The following is a 23582-nucleotide window of genomic DNA, read 5'->3' on the forward strand; positions in this document are numbered from 1 at the left end:
TAGATGAAGACTTTGGATGTCTAGATCACTTCATGTTTTGCATCTTTTTCCTTAGCATAAATTCCCAAGAAGGAATAATGGACTAAGGAAAGAAGGATTTTGTGACTTGGGGATATTTAATGTTAAATGGTTTTCCAAAAGAGCTGAACCAGTTTACACAGCCGCCGAAACAGGTGAGACTGCCACATCTCAAAGGCAGCGGGCATCATCACATGATTTAAATGTATTATTTGTTTCTATAAAAATGAAACAAGCATTTTGAAGACAATTCAAATGATAGAGAATATATGAAGAGTAAAAAAATTACTATTAAATAGCTCTCCACCACTGCTAAACTTTTGGTGAAAAACTTTCTAAACATCTTTCATTTAGTCATTCAACAAACATGGTTGCATGGTTACAAAGTACCAGGTACTGTCTTAGGCCTCAAGGACTCAGCAGTGAAGAGCACAAAGCCCTGTCTTTGGAACTTACATTCTAGAGAAGCATAGCTTCTTTAAAACTCACCTGGGTATATTAACATGATAATTCTATACTCACACATTTTATTTATTTATTTATTTATTTTGAGATGGAGTCTCCCTCTGTCACCCAGGCTGGAGTGCAGTGGTGCGATCTTGGCTCACTGCAACCTCTGCCTCCTGGGTTCAAGCAATTCTCCTGCCTCAGCCTCCCAAGTAGCTGGGACTACAGGCGCCCACCACCACACCCAGCTAATTTTTGCATTTTTAGTAGAGATGGGGTTTCACCATATTGGCCAGGCTGGTCTTGAACTCCTGACTTTGTGATCGGGCCACCTCAGCCTCCCAAAGTGCTGGGATTACAGGCGTGAGCCACCGCGCCCGGCCTATACTCACACATTTTAAACTGTGTTTTGTTCATTCTGCCATGTATTGTGGATATCTTCGATGACAATGGATTGACCATATAGGATTCCATTATATTTATTTTTTTGTTTGTTTGTTTGTTATTTTTGAGACAGATCTCACTCTATTACCCAGGCTGGAGTGCAGTGGGGTGATCTCGGCTCACTGCAACCTCCGCCTCCCAGGTTCAAGCGATTCTCCTGCGTTGGCCTCCTTAGTAGCTGGGATTACAGGCATGTGCCACCAAGCCTAGCTAATTTTTGTATTTTTAGTAGAGATGGGGTTTCACCATGTTGGCCAGGCTGGTCTCAAACTCCTGACCTCAGGAGATCCGCCTGCCTCAGCCTCCCAAAATGCTGGGATTACAGTGTGAGCCACCACACCCAGTCCATTGTAGTTATATACCAACTTTTTCCTCATGAATCCTTAACTGTGAACTGATTTGGGTTATTTTTGTTTTTTTCACTCTTATTAATATTACAGTGTCAGTTATCTGTGTGCATATATATTTTCACACTTACATAGTTATTTCTCAATCTAAATCTCTAGATGTGCAATTGTTGAATAAGAGGGCGTTAATATTTTATATTTTGATATATTCTGTAAGGATTTTATGAATTATTTTCCACAAATGATAAATCAATTTACATTCCCACTAATAGTGAACAGAGAGCCTGCAGGGGAGAAAAAGTAGTATCTTTTCCTCACCCATTACAAGGTTCATAGCTGAGACACCTGTAATAAAAGAATAACAGGACGAGGAGAGGTGTCTCACACCTGTAATCCCAGCATTTTAGGAGGCTGAGGCAGGCGGATCACCAGGTCAGGAATTTGAGACCAGCCTGGCCAGCATGGTGAAACCCCATTAGCCAGGCATGGTGGCGCACACCTGTAATCCCAGTTACTTAGGAGGCTGAGGCAAGAGAATTGCTTGAACCCAGCAGGAGGAGGTTGCAGTGAGCTGAGATTGCACTACTGCACTCCCACCTGGGTGCAAGTGCAGCAAGACTTTGTCTCAAAAAAACAAATAAATAAAAATAAAATAACAGGAGAAAAGCACACAAATATATTTCATATAAATTGTAGGTGACATGAGAGCCTTTGGAAATGAAGACCCAAAGAAATGAAGACATCTGTATATTTGTAAGGTAAGTTTGATGAAGAGTGGACAGTTGTGTAGAAGTGTGGTCAAAGGGGGTGTGATGTGATGGTAATAAATTGGGGGGACTTAGTAAGGTCTGTTTGTTCAGATTCTTCTCTGTGTCCCTGTATCTTCATATATAAGGATATTTCTTTCCTTTGGGCATAGGGATAATATCTTTGGAATGAGAGTCTTATGACCTACCTTATAGGAAGTTCAGGGAATTCTTTTATAACTGGCTTCAAGCGAGAAGGGCCCAGAGAAGATGAGAGTGACCTTCCTGCTTCTACCACTTCTTCAAAGCACAAGGTGTGATATTTTGAGGTTGCGTGTCCTGAACCCCATCAAACCTGTCTCCCAATGTACTTTCATTGACCATTTTAAGCTTTGCTAACAGTTGCTTTTCCTTTGCACTCCTTTTATGATTAGTGAGGTTAATTTTTTTTTTCACATTTTACTGACCAGATATATTTCCTGTTTTATGAAATTCTTGTTTGGCGTTGTCAATTCTCTATGTAATCTTTCCACACTGACTAGTCAGCAATCTTCATATTTTAAGGAAATTAACTTTTTCAAGTATCACAGCTTCCCCCCTCATTTATTTTTCTACATTTTTAGGGGTTTTCTTCAACATGAAAGCTTACAATGTTTAAATAGTTAAATGTATCAGCCTGTTTATATTTGTAACAAGAGTTGGATATATGATCCAGGACTCATGTTGAAGTTTAGGGGGAAACCGTAAAAGTAGTCTTGTAGTTTAAAGTGTATGTGACTGGTATGTTCTGGTTTCCAGTTCGTCCTAGTATAGATGCATCATCAAATTAAGGTTGCAATTGCCAGAAGATCTCAATTGCAGGGGATTCTGCGACTCATCATTATTCCAGGTGCAAATGAGCTTTGGCGCACAATGCCCTGCTGTCAGTCCCTCCACTCAGCACAGAGGAGACCAATTTCCGGTCAGATCTGTCTTCTTCTTCTCTTTTTGCTATCGTAACCATTAATTGCTGAGGAATCAATCGAACCCTGAACTGTTGCTGTGATTTGATTGCCCAGCTGATCAAAGCAGCTCTTTGCCCCATACTGACAACTCATTATTGAACAGTAAATTGCCCATTCCATCAATCTCTTTGTAACCATTAACTCAATTTGACTGGATTAACTAGTTTTACAAAGACCCTTCTTTTAGCTTGAAATCTGAGGTTTTTGTAATCTCAGGGAGGAAACATAAATATGTATCTTCTTGGTAGATATATATCCTGCCCCATGGAAATTAAAATGTTTGATAGAAACAGGCTATCGTGAGCTAAGGACATAGTTTTCTTATTTGCTCTGGTTCTAGGGTTTATTTTAAAAATCACTTTTTCCTCATTTTTTAAAATCTGTGTTACAAGCCCTTTGCTATTAGAACCTGGTTTTATTTTGAGATCTCACCAAGCAGGGCCCTCTTCCTTTTCAGCCTTTGTACTTTTCCTTTATGTGAGATTATATGGCTCTGAAAAGGCTGCTCTGATTTAGGGCACTGGATTCCTTCATTGTGAGAAGAGCGTCGTCAGCTCTCTGTACAAGCCCCACGTGCTGTTGATTGTGATGACTACCATGCCCACTGCATAAAAAAAATGTTCCTGGCCGGGCGCGGTGGCTCAAGCCTGTAATCCCAGCACTTTGGGAGGCCGAGACGGGCGGATCACGAGGTGAGGAGATCGAGACCATCCTGGCTAATACGGTGAAACCCTGTCTCTACTTAAAAATACAAAAAAAAACTAGCCGGGCGACGAGGCGGGCGCCTGTAGTCCCAGCTACTCGGGAGGCTGAGGCAGGAGAATGGCATAAACCCAGGAGGTGGAGCTTGCAGTGAGCTGAGATCCGGCCACTGCACTCCAGCCTGGGTGGCAGAGCAAGACTCCGTCTCAAAAAAAAAAAAAAAAAAAAAAAAAAAAAAAAAAAAAGTTCCTCTGAGTGTATAATTAACTTTATCTGCTTTGCTCACTTTTAATTACATGCACTTACAGCTTTTTCATTGAATTTCAAATACTTTATGTGCCCGGCCCTGATTATAGCTTCCCTGTATATGTCCAAGATGGGTTTGTGCAGGCAGAGTTATCTCTGCTCTTGCCAGCATCCTTCCTGTTAGGCAGTTATTGATTACACCACACAGGATGGAAACTTTCCATAAAGCATCTGCTTGGAACGCACAGAAATTTCAGGGTTATTGTAGCATAATGATCAATTGATGTAGCATGCTCATTTCTTCCTCACTAAATTACTCCTTTCCAAAAGAGTATTTTGAAGGAAAAAGAGTGCTTACGAACACTGTTGTTTCTGGAGCAGTCTGGGTAATTGCTGTAAGCAGTATCAGTTTTCTTTTTCCATGATGAGAAGACACTTGCACAAGACAGGGAGAGTGAAATGTGTCCCCCAGGATGACACACTTTATGCAACCCCACCATCAGCGTAGACCTCTTACTACGTGCTGGGGTTACCAGACAGAGCAGTGGTCACAAAATTCATGGGGTTCACATTCTGGCGGGGAAAGGGTAGAAAGAGACAGAGAAGCAATACACCATTAACTAAATTATTCAGTTAGTGGCAAAATTAGTGAAGGCATGAACGCATGAATGGAATAGGAAAGGTTTTATTATATATATATATATATATATATATATATATATATATATATATATGTATGTATATATATAAGGTGGTATTTGAGATTAGATTAAAATGATGGCCTTGGGTTAGGGTCATCTTTAAAGACAGTTACTTTGTGCCAATTTCCTTAGTTCGTTTAATAATTACCCCACTTTGTGTATAAAATAAGTGGTGATGAAGAGGTTTTTCTAGCTCGTTTTCCTCTTTGTGTTTTGAAAATCAGCACACAGTCATCTGCAGGGTGCTAAGGATACAATGATCCTGGAACATGATGCGAAAAATCAGGAACTTGCAGCTGAACCAGGGCAGCCATTGAGAAGCGGCCATCCTCCCATTTCTGGTAAATTGCCTAAAATGTACATATCAATCATGTTAACCTATCATACCTCTAGTTCCACCCACAGTCCATCTGTAGGGCTCGTCCTGGGTAGACACATGACACCCAGGGAAGCAGTTTGAACTGCAAGTAACCATCTACCTGAAGCCTACAAAGGGTCCTGGCATGAGAAGTGTTGTTCCAAAGGGAAGATCAGGGACACTCAGACTTTTACTTTTCAGAATTTGAATTAGAAACTGTGGCTAGAATCACCAGTTAGTAGTGGGTGTAGACACCATAGGGTCGTGAAATAGAGGGGAGGATGTTGGAGGAGAGCAGCCGGGATATGTCAGAGATGGAATAGCAGGCTGAAATCATGGGCAAGGAGGGGCAGGAAAAACAGAGGTACGCCTTACTGAGCAAAGGAGCCCGGAGGGGATCTGAGGAGAAGCAGACAGACAGAAAAGAGCCTAGCCACAGAAAATGATGGCAAACTGGGGTGGATCATCATCAGCCTATGTGGCAAAAGAACTGAAGTCAACCTTACATGCAAATCCAGCAGCAAATCCAGTCTTTACAACACCAATCCATGCTCCTATTCCTGCACTTCCCAACGCTTTGAGTTCATGCCTCTTGCCTTCGCTGACCACCCTATTTTCTTGAGTACTAATATTCCAGTATTTTTAAGCACTTGTTAAATTATGCTCACAATAAATACTAGTCACTTACAGTCTAATAGGGAGTCTCTGCTCCTAAGAAGAACAATTTTCTGCAATTTAACAACAGTACCCATGCTTTCACCCAGCAATCCTGCTTCTGGTAACTTATCCTGAAGCTTCACCTCCAAAAATTCAAAAATACACATGCACAAAGTTATTCACTGCAGCATTGTTTAAAATTGTAAAATATTGGAAGCAATGTAAATGCCCAAATATAGGAAAATGTTTGTATAGACGATGGTACTTAACACACGATGGGGTATTATGCAGCAGAAAGAAAGAAAGAAAGAAAGAAAGAAAGAAAGAAAGAAAGAAAGAAAGAAAGAAAGAAAGAAAGAAAGAAAGAAAGAAAGAAAGAAAGAAAGAAAGAAAGAAAGAAAGAAAGAAAGAAAGAAAGAAAGAAAGAAAGAAAGAAAGAAAGAAAGAAAGAAAGAAAGAAAGAAAAGAAAGGAAGAAAGGAAGGAAGAAAGAAAATCTTTATGAGCTGATATGGAGCAATTTCCAGAAATCAAATGCAATTATTTAACAACAAAAAATGATAAAGAGGACTAGAGGAGAGACACTATAAAAAGCATAAATTCAAAAGTAACCACTGGAATATGGAATATCGAAAGAAAAAAAAAGAAGAGTGAGTCTCTGATTTGTGTAAGCAAACAAGTGAAACTAGGACACAGCCACAGAGTGCTATGGTAACACACGCAGCAAGTACATTGCAATTTCTTAAGATAAACTTGAAGAAACTACCCTGCACGCATTGAAACAGCGCTGTCTCAACCACCCGCTGATGCAGCAAAGCATAGGAACAAGAAAGTGAACACTGGAAAAGAATGAACCAGTAAACATTTCAACAAGAGGTGTGGTCTAATCATGGGACGAATCAGAACCGTATTGGACTTCCTATCACTCATCTGTACTACTTAGTACTGTTTTTATTTTAACTAATTAATTAATACCTTTTTGGAGATAGGGTTTTGCTCTGTCGCCCAGGCTGGAGTGCAGCGGGGCAATTTGAGCTCACTGCAGCCTCGACCTCCTGGGATCAAATGATTCTTCCACGTCAGCTCCCTAGTAACTGGGATTACGGGGTTGGCCACCACACCTGGCTTTTTTGGGTAGTTTTTGTAAAGACGAGGTCTCGCTATATTGCCTAGGCCGGTCTGGAACTCCTAGGCTCAAGCAACCCACCTGCCTCTGCCCCACAAAGTTCTGGGATTATAGGTGTGAGCCACTGAGCCTGGCCTGTTTATATTTTGAATTTTTTGTTTTTTGTTTTTTGCAAGGCGCACAGGAGGTTGGTGGGTGGGTGAGCTCGAGGGTTTCGGGTTACAGAGGTTTGGAATCCATCCCTCTTCTCGCGCTGCGGTTTTTGCTTATTCACAGCCCCTTTCCTCGGAAAAGCCCAAGAGAAGTGTTTCAAGTGGTGACCAGCAGAGGGCAGCAGTATCCACCGCTTCCCGCAGAGCACGACGTGCCGGGTGTAGATTGTCTTCCGGGCCCACCGGGCGATCGGGAATTCTAGGCCAGGTGGGTGCGGCGACATGCAGCCCTAGCAAAGGACAGGGGCGCACGAGAGAGGCACTGGATGGTAAGCACAGTATTTTCTAAATCTCACAGGAGAAAAATCACTGAAAAAATCACTGGTGTAAAAGCTGAGTCTGTCCTTTGAACTCCCGCCCTGATTTTAGTTACAAATGAAACAAAAAATCCTTAAAGATCTATGTTCCTAAATTTAGACCTTGACCTCGACGATCGCCTCGGAAAACATACAAATCATTATTTCCTTCATTTAGTCAACTACCTATTGATTTAACCCCTACTTCCTGCTCAACTCAGCATCCCTTGTCGTGGGCAAAAAAAGCGAATGGACCCCGACCATTGAAACAAATAAATTTAAACTTGGTTTGAAAAATTCCAAGTCAATGAATTTTAAAAAGTGAGTTAGTATCATACCAATTTAGATATTTTTAAAATAATGTTTATCCATTGACACAAGTTTACCTATGCAACAAACCTGCACATATATCCCTGAACTTAAAGTAAAAGTTTAAAAAAGTATACATTCTTACTGCATTTTAAACCAACAATTACATAAAATCTCCACTCAGAAAGTTAAAAAAAATAAAAAATAAATAAAAAAATCTGAAAATTATGCCTATAAACAAAACATGATTATAAAGACTCAGAAATTATTATAAGGTTAACTCAATAAAAATTTCACATACACACGTACACACATATATATGTGTATGTATACTTAATGGAGAGCCTTTGGCATGTTGATCACTGAAAATATTTATGTAAAACATCTAGATTTTAAGCAAAGACACTAAAAATAAATTGGCTCAAAATTTGGGAGGGTAAAAATTTATTTGGATTCAAGGAATAACAATGTAAGTGAACAATTATGAAGACAAAAATATGCATACATCTTAGTTAATATTTTAAATTCTAGTCCAAAATTCAATTAACTCTTACCAAATACATCTGAATTTTTCTAAGTCTGAGTTGCCCTCAAAGGTCAAAAGAAAATTCAGAGACTTCAGTTTCAAAATGATACATTTCTGATTTTTTTTCTGTTGCAATTAATGGATATATTAGGAGTGATGTTTAACTATACAAACTTTTTATTAAACTTTTTAATAAACTTTTATTTACCAAAAAAAAAATAAAATAAAATAAAATAAAATAATGTTTAATAAGCAGGTAAATAATTAGCATTGGCCTAAGAAGGCAATGTTCTTAAATCACAGAAGACATATTTCAACTGTGGCTGTATGTAGGACTTTGTGATTTCTCTATTTCCGATTTCCTTAGTAAGTTATTCAACCTTACAGGGAAACTTTTTAAATTTTACTTTGCTCTTTTAAATTAGCCTAATAATAATAATGGTGTCAAAATCTTGTATAGCACTTGCTATGTGCTAGGTACTTAAGCATTCCGTGTATATTAAGTCATTTAATCAATTTAACAACTGTATCAGATAGATATTATATTACCCCATATTACAGAGGTTCAGAGAGGTTAAGCAATTTGACCAAGGTCACACAGCTAGTTCATGACAGAGTAGGATTTGGACTCAAAAAGTCTGAATTCAGACTTCATGTTTCAAGCCATATCGTATTCTTATTAAATATTAGCCACAACATGCTCTCCACGAATAATGGCCTTCCGTATAGAGTCAGTTCCTTCTCCCTCCCTTGAATTCCTACTTTCGAGCATTCTAGATTGATTGATTACCCTGGTCCTCCCCACCTCCCTCCTTTCCTATGAAATGCCATGCCATGTCACATGAACCTTGACATTTAGAAGATAGAATTCTTTTGTTTGATTCAAGTCTTTTTCCTTAAGGAACATCACACTCGATTCTGATCTTTTTTTGGAACCCTTTGTTGATAATTTAAATGACTACTTTGTGACTTTTTATAGAAGCCTAATTAAAAATGCATAGTTTAAAAATTAATCACCCAAGTCACCCAGACTCAAAACATCTGTCATCCTCCCTCCCTTTTTTCCCCGAGGTAATTTTTCCAGGTCCTGTGGCTGCTTCATCCTGTACATTCCCTAAAATGTCTCCTCAATCTTCTTTCCTATTTCAGTAGTGACTCCAAGTGCTTCTTACCCCCAGCCTGGGCTTTTATAACAACCTCTCAACTGGTCTCCAGACCCCGATCCATCCCACAAACCACTACCATATGAAGTTTCTGAAAGCAGTGCTCTGGCCGAGTTGTATTTTTTGCTCTGAAACCTCGCACGGCTTCGCTTGTCTGTGGAATTCAGTACTGAATCAATTAAGAGGTAGTCTTTTCACTGACTTAGTTTTACTGCTCCCTGGTACACAAAAATACTTCCTTCTATAGGTAAATTCATAAAGACACACACCCAAAAGTAGAACAGAGGTTACCAGCAGCTAGGGAAAGGAAAACGAGGAGTTAGTGCTTAACGGGTACAGAGTTTCTGTGGGGAGTGATGAGAATGTTTTGCAGAAAGACAGTAGTGATGATTGCAATTAATCCCTGTGAATTATATGCTTGAAAATGGTAAAAATAAAATTAGCCAGGCGTGGTGGCTGGCACCTGTAGTCCTAGCTACACTGGAGGCCAAGGGAGGAGAATGGCTTGAACCCAGAAAGTTGAGACTGCAGTGAGCCATGACTGTACCACTGCACTCCAGCCTGGGTGACAGAGCAAGACCCTGTCTGTAAAATATAAGAAATAAGAAAATGGTTAAAATGCCAAATTTTATGCATTTTTACCATAATAAAAAGTATAAAAAGTATACTTTATTCTAGCCCAATTAGATCAATTGTTCTATTCTCTCTGAACCCCATTCCCCTGCTTTTTAAGCTTTATATGAGGCAGAAAAATATGGTCTCTCCTTATTGCTGACAACTATTTCTCGAACCTTGCAAGGCTTCCTGCTTCTTCCTTCTGGTCAGTGAAATATTAGAATAAAAATTTCAGAATATCTCTGGTGACTTTTATTGCTTTTCCATCGCGAGTTTATAGGAACATTCTTTTCTTTCTTCTCAGTGAGCATAGGCTTCCTAAAAGCACACAGAAATAGAAAGACAAGTCTATTTCGTGGACTCTGCTTTCTAATCAGATGGTCTCTTGTGGAATGTTGTCTCTGGGGAGGTCATAAATGGTTGTCACACCATGTGCTGTGAAACCTTATCTTCTCCTTTTCAAAAGCAGGCTGCCTGGTAGGTTTCCTAAACCATGTACAAGCCAAATTTTTGTTTGAAATGTTTAATATTCTTCTTTTTTATTAAGAGAGAACACTGATCCCCACACATTCAGCTTTATTTTAGGAAGAAATAATTTAACACCTAACCCGTTATTTTTATTTTATTTATTTAGAGACAGAGTCTGTGGCCCAGGCAGTGGTGCGATCTTGGCTCAATGCAGCCTCCTCCTCCCGGGTTCAAGCCATTCTCCTGTCTCAGCCTCCTGAGTAGTGGGGATTACAGGCACACGCCACCATGCCTGGCTAATTTTTGTATTTTTAGTAGACACAGAGTTCATAATGTTGGTCTAGAATGCCTGACCTCAAGTGATCCACTCATCTCAGCCTCCCAAAATGCTGGGATTACAGGTGTGAGCCATGGTGCCTGGCCTAATTTAGTGCCTAATCTGTTTAAAATGATGTTATAGTTATTGTATAGCCACTTCGTTGTCACTGAGAGATCTCTCAATTTGAAGAGCTCACGTCTCTAGAGGAACAATTATAAGCAAGCCTTGCTTAAAGAATTCCACTCTAAGAGAGGGATGAGGGGCATTCTGGGGTCATGGCTACCCAAAAGCAACCCTCTTCATCTCCATGCTCAGTTCTGCCTCTGCATCTCATGAATTCTTTCTACTGAGGCCTAAGGGAAGTGAGGCTCAGGGGAGACCTTTAACTCTCTGGAAGCCCAGGTGGAGAAAACTGGTGGAAGTATTTTTTCCCTATAGACTGGGGAAGTACCTGGAGACCAGGCTTCCAATAGCCTAGGATGAGGACAAGACAGTGGAAGATGCTGGAAAGAATTTGACCTGCAGTCATCCACAACTCATGATGAAAGTTGTGGATGGATGGTACCTCCTGAAATTGTCTGTGGTGACACCTGGTTGACATTGTTTTCCCATCCTTCAAACCACTCCTCTCATCCACAACAGACATATACATACAACAAAAAACTCATGGGAGTGGCCTAAGACTTCTCAACTGCAATACTGACAGCTAAAACATGATGGAGTCACATCAAAGGGAGAAGGACAGCAACCTAGAAATCCTATACCCAGCTAAGATATCTTCCATCTGTCAGGCTGAAAGACATTTGAAGATAAGCAAATAGAAACTATAGCACTCCTTGCTGGGCGCGGTGGCTCAAGCCTGTAATCCCAGCACTTTGGGAGGCCGAGACGGGCGGATCACGAGGTCAGGAGATCGAGACCATCCTGGCTAACACGGTGAAACCCCGTCTCTACTAAAAAATACAAAAAACTAGCTGGGCGACGTGGCGGGCGCCTGTAGTCCCAGCTACTCGGGAGGCTGAGGCGGGAGAATGGCGTAGACCCAGGAGGCGGAGCTTGCAGTGAGCTGAGATCCAGCCACTGCACTCCAGCCTGGGCGGCAGAGCGAGACTCCGTCTCAAAAAAAAAAAAAAAAAAAAAAAAAAAGAAACTATAGCACTCCAAAACCCCTTTCCAAGGAAATAATTAAGACTGAAAACCAACCACAGGTGAACCAGAAGAGGCATCTGAAGATGGAAGAAGATGAACAGAAGAGGTAAAATCACTCAACAGGATGTAGAGGGCCACTGTGGAACCACAATACTGACATTTATTAAAACAATGCAACCAACAAAACATTTATGTACCAAACTGTAGAAGCCCAATGCCTCAAGCAAAACTATTACAAATCCAAGGATAACTTGATGAAAGTACTATTGTAATCAGGGGCTGCTATATAGTTCCCTTAGCATATGCAGCAGAAAAAAAAGTAAGCAAGAACATAGAGGATTTAAAAATATAATCAGTAAACTAAATGTAACTTGTACTATAGAACCTTACCTCCATTGAATAGCAGTATATTTCTCCATTATTTCAAATGTCCAGGAATATCTATAAAAAATGATCATAAGAAGTGATGTAAATCCACAAATAAAACCTTAAAAATTCGAAAACATTGAGATTTTATAAGACATGATTTTCCAATACACAGTCTAACAAAATAAGACATAAGCAATTTTAAAATGGCCAAACATTTTACCCATTTGGAAACTAAAAGGTAGCTGTTGATAACCTTTGGATTAAAAAGAAAATCAAAAGAAAAATCACCAGCTTTCTAGAAAGCAATGAAAAGGCGTGTACAACATACAAAGTCCGTCAGACACAATGAGACCCAGCCTGGACGAGAGTTTACAGCCTTGAATGCCTTCCCTGCCAAAGAACAACCAAAAAGGGGCTAAAGACTCACTTCTATAGTTTTTTAAAAAGAACAACATAGTAAACCCAAAGAAACTAAGAAGAGGGATGAAATAAACATAAAATAAAAGGTAATAAAATAGCATATCTACAGAGAGGAAAAATAAACTCAAATATTGCTTCTTGGCAAAGGCCAGTGACACCTATAGATAAGCCCCTTCAAATCCTGGTGAAGGAAAGAGTGAGCAAGAGAGATAAAGACAGTGAGTGTGAACAAAAACAGGCTAGATTAGAAATGTGAAAGAAGAAATAACCATAGATATAGAAGTGATTAAAATCATTTAAGAGACTATGATAAGCAACCCTATATAACAGTTTCAAAACTTGGAAGGATTAATCCCTAGTAATATTATAAATTATGAAAATTGACCCAAGGAAAAAAGTTTAAAATTCTAAATCATCAAAGACAAGCTAGAGATATTAATAAAAGATCTATCATATCTTTTTTTTTTAAAAAAAAACAGCCATAGATGTTTTGGAGACATTAGAGATATTTGAATATGGACTGTATATTAAATGATATTTGGGGATTATTACTAATTTTCTTTGCTGTGACAAGTTAAGTATGACAAAGCCCTTATTATTAAAACTTGCATACTAAAGCATTTAAGGAAGAAATGTCCTGATGACTGCAACTTTCTTCTCCCCCACACCCACATATCCACACACACACACACCCAAACATAACAATATCATTATAAAACTATAGTGATCAAAACAGCGTAATATTAGTGTAAAGACAAAGTATTCAATGAAGCTGACTAGAGAGTCCAGAAAGAAACCAGATATAGACAACTGATTTTTGACAAGGATGAAAAGGCTACGTATGAAGGACATGAGTCACTTTTCAATAAATGGTATTGGAACAAATGGATATCAAAATGGGTGGCTCAAAATCTCAACACACAACAGGCACACACACCTTTCCAAAAGAGTGAGAACCAATGGACCATATTTGCTGCTTCCATCTTAGTTTTCAGAGTCTGATTCCACAGGCATTAGATTACCTAGGGCTCTTTTGTGGTTGAAAGCCACAGAAATAGACTCTGGCAGACTGAAGGCAAAAGGAAATTTATTCAAGGGAGATATGGGTGCGTACAGGATGCAAGTCAAGCCTGGAGAACCAGTTTTATTATGGTATCTCCAAGGAACTCCAGCAATTTGGCCACTTACTTTAGGGAGCCAAAGTTGAGATGAATTAATTCTAGCATTTGTTCTACCTTATACCACCCCCTTCAAGATTCAGAGTGGGGAGAGAGAATCCAATTGGTCCATTTGGGTCCCATGCTTGTCCTTGGCAAGGCAAGCCCCCTGACTGACAATCCTCCAGGAGCATGCACTTTAGGGAGGTAAGTCATTGCTCCTAAAGGTATCAGGGTGTGTTGCCAGACAAAGAAGGGGTGATGCTGGGCAGGGAAGAACGACTGTGATCACCGCTGTCAGTGTTCTGCTTGGAGTCTTTGCACAACTGGGTGATTAATTCTTCCACAGAGGGTGTGATCCTACTTGAGTTCCATTTAACAAGCTTGGGTGGGAAAGCAGTATTAAAGTATTATTAATTCACATTTTTTGAATTAATAAGTCAAATTATAAAATATCTTTCTCTGAATCTCCATCTTATTGATCTGGCAGAAACTCAGCTGAGTCGTGATTGCACCCAGGGGTTGAGAGGTGACAAGGCTGGAGCCCCATGTCCTGGAACTGTGCCTGGAACAGCACTCTCTCTTCAGAGCACTGAGAGGATGCCATGAGAAGCCTGCACTCACTGAGCCCCATGAGCCCTTCTGGTCTTGAAGAATCTTCTCCACTCCTGTGCCTTTTTCATTTCGGCCTCCTCTCATCCTCTAAGAAACCAAACTTCCTTTCCTCTCCCTGAGCTAATCCCTTCAATGAACTTAAGATTTGGGACAAAAGTCAAGGAGGGAGGTTGTTTTCAGGGGGCTTCTACATAAAGCTCTGAATACAAACCTCTTTGGTCAGTGTGTACGAGTCTCCTCAGGCTGCCATAACAAAATACCACAGGCTAAGTGGCTTAGACAACAGAAATGCATTTCTTCCCAGTTCTGAAGACTAGAAGTCCAAGATCAAGGTATCAGCAGGGTTTTCTTCTGAGGCCTCTCTAATTGGCTTGCAGATGGCCACCTTTTCCCTCTGGTTTTAGAAGGTCCCCTTCTATGTTTGTCTGTGTCATAATCTCTTCTTCTTATAAGGACACCAGTCATATTGGAACAGTGCCAGTCCATATGACTCCATTTCACCATAATTGCCCATTTATTTATTTATTTTGAGACAGAGTTATTTATTTATTTATTTATTTATTTATTTATTTATTTATTTATTTTTCAGACTCTGCCGCCTAGGCTGGAGTGTGGTGGCATGATCTCGGCTCACTGCAACCTCCGCCTCCCAGGTTCAAGCAGTTCTCCTGCCTCAGCCTCCCAAGTAGCTGGGACGACAGGTGCACACCACCATGCCCAGCTAATTTTTGTGTTCTTAGTTGAGACAGGGTTTCACCATATTGGCCAGGCTGGTCTTGAACTCCTGACCAGAAATGATCCGCCCTCCTTAGCCTCCCAAAGTGCTGGGATTATAGGTGTGAGCCACCACACCGGGCCGTGCTTTTGAATCTGGCTCTGCTGCTTATGGCCACTCTGTGGTCTTAGAAAAATTAACCTTTCTATGCCCCAGATTTTCTATCTATAAAATGGGTAATTATAATTCTGCCCAATCCTTAGGGCTCCTGGTTGGTTACAAGTGATATTACGTGTAAAGTTCTTAGAACAGGGTCTGACAACTACTAAGTGCCCAGTAAGCGCTAGCTATGATTTATTACATAGCAGCCAAATTAAAACCTTACCTTAAAAATTAAGAATCATTGGATGACTTGAAGAACAATTTTATTCTCAAAGTTGCTACACAAATAGAAATCAATACCTCCCTAGCTATCTGAGTGCCAGATCTCTGAAGACCTAATCCATTTAAATTGAGCAGTTGAAACAGTAATCACGAAGCCCTGTACTTTATAATAGTCAATGGTCCTTGGACCATTACTTAGCCTCCATAGACTCTTGCTTTACATACATTTCTAGCAGCCTTGCCTCTCAGGCTTTCCAGAAGCAGCAAATTAGGAAGTAAAGAAGGAAGGTGCTTAGAAGCAGGCACACTGACAGTAGCAAGAAGTGACAGCTGACAGCTTGACAGCTAAGGAAGAAGAGAGAAAATTAAAAACCAGAGCAAACAGTCCCACGTGGTCCAGTTCCCCCCAAAGGCCTCCCTGCCAGGAACTTGATTGATGTTCTTCAGGATGACCTGCATCCCCAGTCAGTAATGGTCCCTCCATCCACTTGGCTGGCCGGCCTAGAGAAATCAGCCTCCTCTTCAGCTACTTCTCTTTCCTCCTAAAATTTAGTTGGTCACCAAATGCTACTAATTCACTCTGAAATGTATCTGGTCAACACACATTTCCCAACACTCTACTGTAAACCCTTTATTACTGCCTGCTGGACAATTGTACAAGGGACTCCTACCTGGTCTTCCTACCTCAAGTCTCAGTGTCTAAGGAAAGTATATCATGGCAAGGATGGAAGTTGGAGACACACAGTAAGGGTTGCTGAGTATCCACTGTGTGTGAAGTAATAATGCCCACTGTTCTGTTCAAATTACAAAAAAAAAAAAAAAGCTCCTCATGACATGTGCTATTAAGAGTATTAAAAGCTGCTCTTTTTAGTTATTTTAGAAAATAAGACTAAGTATATGGATTCAGAATGAATTAGAGAAAGTGAAGTGATAGCTCAATAATTCAGATCCCAAATACCAGCCTCACTTCTTCCTTACCTCCTCTTCTTCATCCAACTGTATGGATAATTGAAGGGAAACTAGGGGGCAAGGGTGTGGCTTGGAGTGTCCTTTAATTCTTCACTTTGAATAGCACAAGGTTTGGTTTTCTTTTTCTATTTCAGTATCTCACATTATTCTTCTGTTCAGAGACTATCATGAGCTTGACGAAACATTCATCTTGTTTTTGTTTTCCTACAGATATAAAATCTCTACACTGGCTCTCTTTTAATCCCTCCCATCCTGATTTGCAAACCCTCCACAGTGGCTCTGTGGCTAGAACAGTTGGCTGTGCTGCTGTGCTGGCTGTTCGCATGTGTGTGGGTTTGCTGGTGAGAGAAGGCTTGCATGTGACGGTCTGCTGCTGCTGCTGGAATCCTTTGGTTCTCTGTGCAGTAGGATGCAGTGTCCAGCACACATCTGGGGTTATTATTTTCCACTCACTTTATGTGAGGCTGGACTCCAGGAGAGGCATTAACACAAATGCTGTAAAGAATTTAAGATCTGTATCTTAAGAGAATTCTTATTATTTTCCCTCTACCCCTACTCTGAGCTGAATGCAAATGTGCTTCCTTGTCTTTAATGCAGGCATTTCTAATAATCAGCATCCTTCTGATCATTAGGTAGATAAAGTGCCTTCCAATTATGAATCTTAAATGGAGCATTTTGCCTGCTCTGAAGCAATTTGCCATTTAGCTCGAAAACCTTTTAGTAAGCATATTAGTTGACTCCATTTAGGCAGGTACTTGTTCTGGTTGCTCCAGGAAGCACCCTTTATTAACAACTGCCAGATATTAACAAAATATTGCTATCAGCACATTGTCCTCATCTCTGTTGCCTGCACATATAGACTGCTGTCCTAGATTTTCCTTTGTCATCTGAGCATGCCCTGTAATTCCCCATTCTTGCTCAGAATCTCACTGATCTCTGCCATGTCTTGTCCTCAAATCAATAGTGTTCAGTGTCTGTATTCTGATGAATCATTCGACCACCAAGCAATGCCTCAGATGGCCATGTTGCATTGCCCTGAGACAGACTGCCCTTACACGGTGACATTTTCCCTGCGATGTCTCACAGCTTTGAGGCACATATCATGGAATGTCACAGAGCCAAGTCAGAACTCCGCTTCCCCGCCAAAGCAAAGCAAAGCAAAGCAAAGCAAAGGGTGGGCATAGTTCCACACACAAGTCATGCACCCAAAAAGAGGACATTTTATTCTTAATATCTATTCACCGACCACCCACTCTCAGCCTTCCCTTGATTTCTCAGGATAATGCCTGTTGAAACTCCAACCTTATTCTGTGTTATTTTAATCTCTGATGTGTTCACATTGTGAGCAAGAGACTGAGAGAATAAGAACACTTCTGTTTTTTTATTTTTTCTAACCCTTTGGGCTAATTTTACATTTACAGGGAGTAGAAACTGATACAAATAAAATACTTTTGCTTTGAATTGACAGGTGTTGCTTTTATTTTTAAGCATGGCTTTTGACCTGAATTGTTCAAATAATTATATAAGTCCAGCTTAAGATGCTCTCAATATTTTCAGACCTGCTTATATATTCAGTTTTTATATGTCTCCATACACAATTTTATTTTTTTGAAATGGAGACTCACTCTGTCACCCAGGCTGGAGTGCAGTGATGTGATTTCAGCTCACTGCAGCCTCCGTCTCCTGGATTCAAGCGATTCTCCTGCCTCAGCCTCCTGAGTAGCTAGACTTATAGGTGTGTGTCACCACACTCAGCTAATTTTTGTACTTTTAGTAGAGACAGGGTTTCACCATGTTGACTATGCTGGTCTCGAACTCCTAACCTCAAGTGCTCTGCCCATCTCAGTCTCCCAAAGTGCTGGGATTACAGATATGAGCCACTGTACCCAGCCTCCATACACAATTTCTTTTCATCCTCATTCTTTTCTCTTTTTGTTGAATTTTCTCTTCTAATCGTTTAATAAACAATCTAGAACATACGTAATTGATGCCAGAGAAATATGCACTCCACCTCATCTGAAAGCCTAGGAATACTAAGAAAATGGTTTATTTTTATTCTTTATTAAATAAATACTTTTAAAATAACATTTAACTTTTTTCTTATTAGACTTCTTGCTGTTGTACAAGGTGAGACAATTAAAATGGTCTGTAATTCTACTTCTCTGATATAATTATTGTTAACATCATATATAGCCACCTTGTCTCTTATAAACAGAGAAAACATGGTAAATGCTTTCTGCACATTTTAACAGTCACATTTAACGGTAAAGTGAAGTCAGGATTTGGTAGCAAATTGAAATAGCCTCAATGTCCAATAATAAATTAACTCAAAATAAACTTTTTCCTGAAAAGCTGAGGCCAGTCTAATGGATCTGTCTGAGATTACCCCAAATACACAACTCCAAACTTCTAATTATGGTATGTGTGGTGTTTTTTAACAAAAGTGAAAAGTTTAGCCACAAAAGAGCAACAAGCTCAGAAACCTGCAATAAGACTGGATTGGTACATCAGAAGCAAGAATTTGTGTCCCCTAAAAAATGGCCCACTAGGGAATTATTATTTTTTTAATTTTAATTTAATTTTATGTTTTTAAATTTTTTTGAGGTGGAGTCTTACTCTGTCACCCAGGCTGGAGTTCAGTGGCATGATCTTGGCTCACTGCAAGCTCCGCCTCCTGGGTTCATGCCATTCTCTTGCCTCAGCCTTCTGAGTAGCTGGGACTACAGGTGCCCATCAGTATGCCGAGCTAATTTTTTTTTTTTGGATTTTTAGTAGAGACGGGGTTTCACCTGTTAGCCAGGATGGTCTCGATCTCCTGACTTCGTGATCCACCTGCCTCGGTCTCCCACAGTGCTGGGATTACAGGCGTGAGCCACTGCGCCTGGCCAGGAATTGTTTTTAAAGATCCTTCTTCCTTGTATTACCATAAAGCAATTTTTTCCATATATTTGGCTGATGTGTTTTTAAAAATGGTTATGATCTCCTATTGGGAAGCATGTATACATCACCTTTCCTTTGAAAAACTAGAGAATGTCAAGTTTTCTTCCTTGCTACAATTAAAACAACAACTTGAAAATATGAACACATGGTCAAATTAGATAGGAATGGCTGATTTTTTTTTACATTTGGAGGAGCAGGAGCACGATATATATTTCTTTACAACTTGGGGGCTTTTTCAAGGGTAGGTAAAGGTTTCAGCAGAGGTTCTCTGACAACATCCTTTACCCAAATATCTTTTTAAAAATAATTTGAATTTCAATAATTTGGGGGGTACAGTTGGTTTCTGGTTACATGGATAAGTTATTTAATGGTGATTTCTGAGATTTTGGTGCACCTGTCACCCAGGCAGTGTACCCAATATGTAGTATTTTATCCCTCACCCTCCTTCCATACCTAATTATGGTATGTGTGGTAAGTGTTTTATAACAAAAGTGAAAAGCTTAGCCACAAAAGAGCAACAAGCTCAGAAATTTGCAAGAAGACTGGATTTGTACATCAGAAGCAGAAATTTGTGTCCTCTAAAAAAATGGCCCACTGGGGAATTATTATTTTTTATTTTTTATAGTTCACAAAGTCCATTATATTATTCTTATGCCTTTACATCCTCATAGCTTAGCCCCCACTTCTAAGTGAGAACATTTGATATTTGGTTTTCCATTCCTGAGTTACTTTACTTAGAATAATGACCTCTAGCTCCATCCAAATTGCTGCAAAGGTCGTTATTTCATTCTGTTTTATGGCTGAGTAGTATTCCATGGTGTATGTATACCACATTTTCTTTATCCACTCATTGGTTGATAGACATTTAGATTGGTAATATTTTTGCAATTGCAAATTGTGCTGCTATAAAGATGTGTGTGCAAGTGTCTTCTTCATAAAATGACTTCTTTTCCTCTGGGTAGATACCCAGTAGTGGGATTGCTGGACTGAATGGTAGTTGTATTTTTAGTTCTTTAAGGAATCTCCATACTATTTTCCACAGTTGTTGTACTAGTTTACATTCCCACCAGCAGTGTAAAAATGTTCCCTTTACACCACATCCACACCAACATCTATCATTTTTTCACTTTTTAATTACGACCATTCTTGCAGGAGTAAGGTGGTATCTCATTGTGGTTTTAACTTGCATTTCCCTGATAATTACTGAGGTTGAGCATTTTTTCATAGGTTTGTTAGCCATTTGTATATCATCTTTTGAGAATTGTTTATTCATGCCCTTTGCCCACTTTTGATGGGTTTTTTTTTCTTACTGATTTATTTGAGTTACTTGTAGATTCTGGATATTAGTCCTTTGTTGGATGCATAGTTTGCAAATCAAATACCTTTTTAATGGGAATCATTAATCCAGTCTGGAAAAGAACACTGGTATTTTATATAAATTTTATATCCAGGGTAACATTTCTACCATTGGTCTATGGAAAAAAATAAAGGCAAGGAATACTGTTCCTCTGGTTTTACCCTAGAATAATTTGCTCTTTGGATCAGTATCTAGATAGAGATTGTGACTACGCATTGGTTAAGTTTGGGAGGCTAGGACAAAATAGTCTGTGTTTATCCAAAGAGGAAGTTTTAAGAGACCTATGGGCTTCTTTGACTTGCACCCATGCTTATTTCACATATTTATAGACATTGTAGCCTCTATGTAATGTCTATGCTCACTCTTAGGGCTATGTGGCTATGGCAATACCTCACTCACCATTCTGCGGAACAAGAGCATCCATGGATTTTTTTTTTTTTTTTTTTTTTTTTTTTGAGACGGAGTCTTGCTCTGTCGCCCGAGCTGGAGTGCAGTGGCCGGATCTCAGCTCACTGCAAGCTCTGCCTCCCGGGTTTACGCCATTCTCCTGCCTCAGCCTCCCGAGTAGCTGGGACTACAGGTGCCCGCCACCTCGCCGGGCTAGCTTTTTGTATTTTTAGTAGAGACGGGGTTTCACCGTGTTAGCCAGGATGGTCTCGATCTCCTGACCTCGTGATCCGCCCGTCTCGGCCTCCCAAAGTGCTGGGATTACAGGCTTGAGCCACTGCGCCCGGCTGCATCCATGGATTTTATCACGCAATCCACCAGCTGAAGCAGAACATGACCCATATACAACTGGGGTCCCACATGGCTGGAGCTTGGGGCTATGCCACGTTCAAAGAAATAGCAGTCTGATAGAAAATGAACATCAAAAGCCGTTTAAATCTTTACTCCGTCTCACAAGAAAACCCTATAAAGAAGAGATCATTTTTAGTGCAAAGTAAATTTCCTTTACAAAGCCTCCCAAGGTGACTCTCCACTTTCAAACTCTTTCACACTCCTAAGAGTGACTTCTACCAAAACACTATCTTCTCTCTCTACTCTTCAAAGGCCTTCTGCCCACATCCAAACCCAGAGGGCCCTTCCATCTCTGTCCTCATCTTCACTCCCTTCCTTGTTCTTTATTCTATGAATCGATTCACCCTTGCCTGCTTCTTTGTCTTTTGCTTTTCATTTCTTCTATTACCAGGATTCTAAGTAACAAAGCAAAGTCTGAGAGCTGACCAAGCAATCACAAAGTAAAAACCCAAGAAACTTTCATTTTTTGATGGCATTAACAGGGACAAATATGATCAGCTAATGGGATTATAGGTTTACCTGTTTCCTACAAGCATGCCTATAATTTTTGAGTCTTTGCTTTTGTGTGTGTGTGTGTGTGTGTGTGTGTGTGTGTGTGTGTGTAAAAGCCAACTTTCTTCCCACCCACCTCCTTATTCCAAAGACCCTATTCTCCAAGGGAAATGCTAGAAGGCCTTTCAAGAAGGCCTTTGCTTTATGCCCACCCATCTTCTCCTGTATTCCACCTAATTCATTCAACACATATTTTCGAAACACAGGACTATGCTGGACCTCATATGAAGCCTGGTTTACAAGATGTGTAAGTAATATGCCAAAATGGTGACACATACACAAATGGCCTTGAGAGCCGACACTATGTCCTTTATTTTATAATTATGCTCAGGGAATATGGGTGATGTGGTGTGGGTCACTAATCTCATGTTCAAATGTAATTCCCATTGTTGGGTGTGGGGCTGGGTGGGGTGAGAGTTTTTGGATCATAGGGGCAGATCACTCATGAATGGCTTAGTGCCATGCCCTTGGTGGCGAGCGAGTTCACATGATATCTGGTTGTATAAAAGTGTGTGGCACTTCCCACACTCTCTTTCCCCCTCTCTGGCCATGTGAGTGTCTGCCCCCTCTTCGCCTTCTGCCATGAGTAAAAGCTCCCTGAGGCCTCCCCAGAAACCAAGCAGACGGTGGTACCATAGTTCCTATATAGCCTCCAGAACGGTGAGCCAGTTGAACCTCCTCTCTTTGTCAGCTACCCAGTGTCAGATATTTCTTTATAGCAATGCAAGAACTGCCTAACACAATAGGCAAGTAATGTGTTAAGTACTCAGATAGAAGGTGTATTGAAGGAGATGGAGTCTAAGTTAGAACATGAAGAACATGGGAAGGAAAGGTGTTGCAAGCAGAAGAAACAGCATTTGCAAGAACTCTTCTCTAGAATATAAGGCAGAAAGACAAAGGGTCACAATGATTAGCTTCAAATACTTGGGACACACATGCAAGGTAGTAGTTAAGGCTTGATCTGAGTTACTTCAGGGCTGAGAAATGGGATAAACAGGCATGAATAAGAGAGGCCAAATTTACTCAGTCTGAAAAAGAACTTTCTTATCCATGGAACAACCTGAATAATAGTGATGATAATACTAGCAAGTACATATATGCCACTTCTTATATGCCAAGTACTAAGTGATACATGCACTTTATGAATAAATATATGTTTACTTTATATAATTTATATATATATGTCTGTATATATAAATATACAATTAATACTCACAATGGCACTCTGCTACTACTATTCCCAATTTATAGGTACAGAAACCAAGGTATCAGGTAACATGTCCAAGGTGCAATCAGTAGCTGGTGGCTCCTGGATTTGAACCTCGGCAGTCTGGCTCTAGCATTTGTGTTCATTACTACCCTTCTATACTGCCAGTGGACTAGCACATGTACTGTTTCTGAAGGCATCCAAGTAAAGGTTGGGTGGCCCTTTGATAGGAATGCCTTAAAAGGGC

The sequence above is a fragment of the Rhinopithecus roxellana genome, chromosome 1 (assembly GCF_007565055.1).
Source record: "Rhinopithecus roxellana isolate Shanxi Qingling chromosome 1, ASM756505v1, whole genome shotgun sequence".
Lineage (NCBI taxonomy): Eukaryota > Metazoa > Chordata > Mammalia > Primates > Cercopithecidae > Rhinopithecus > Rhinopithecus roxellana.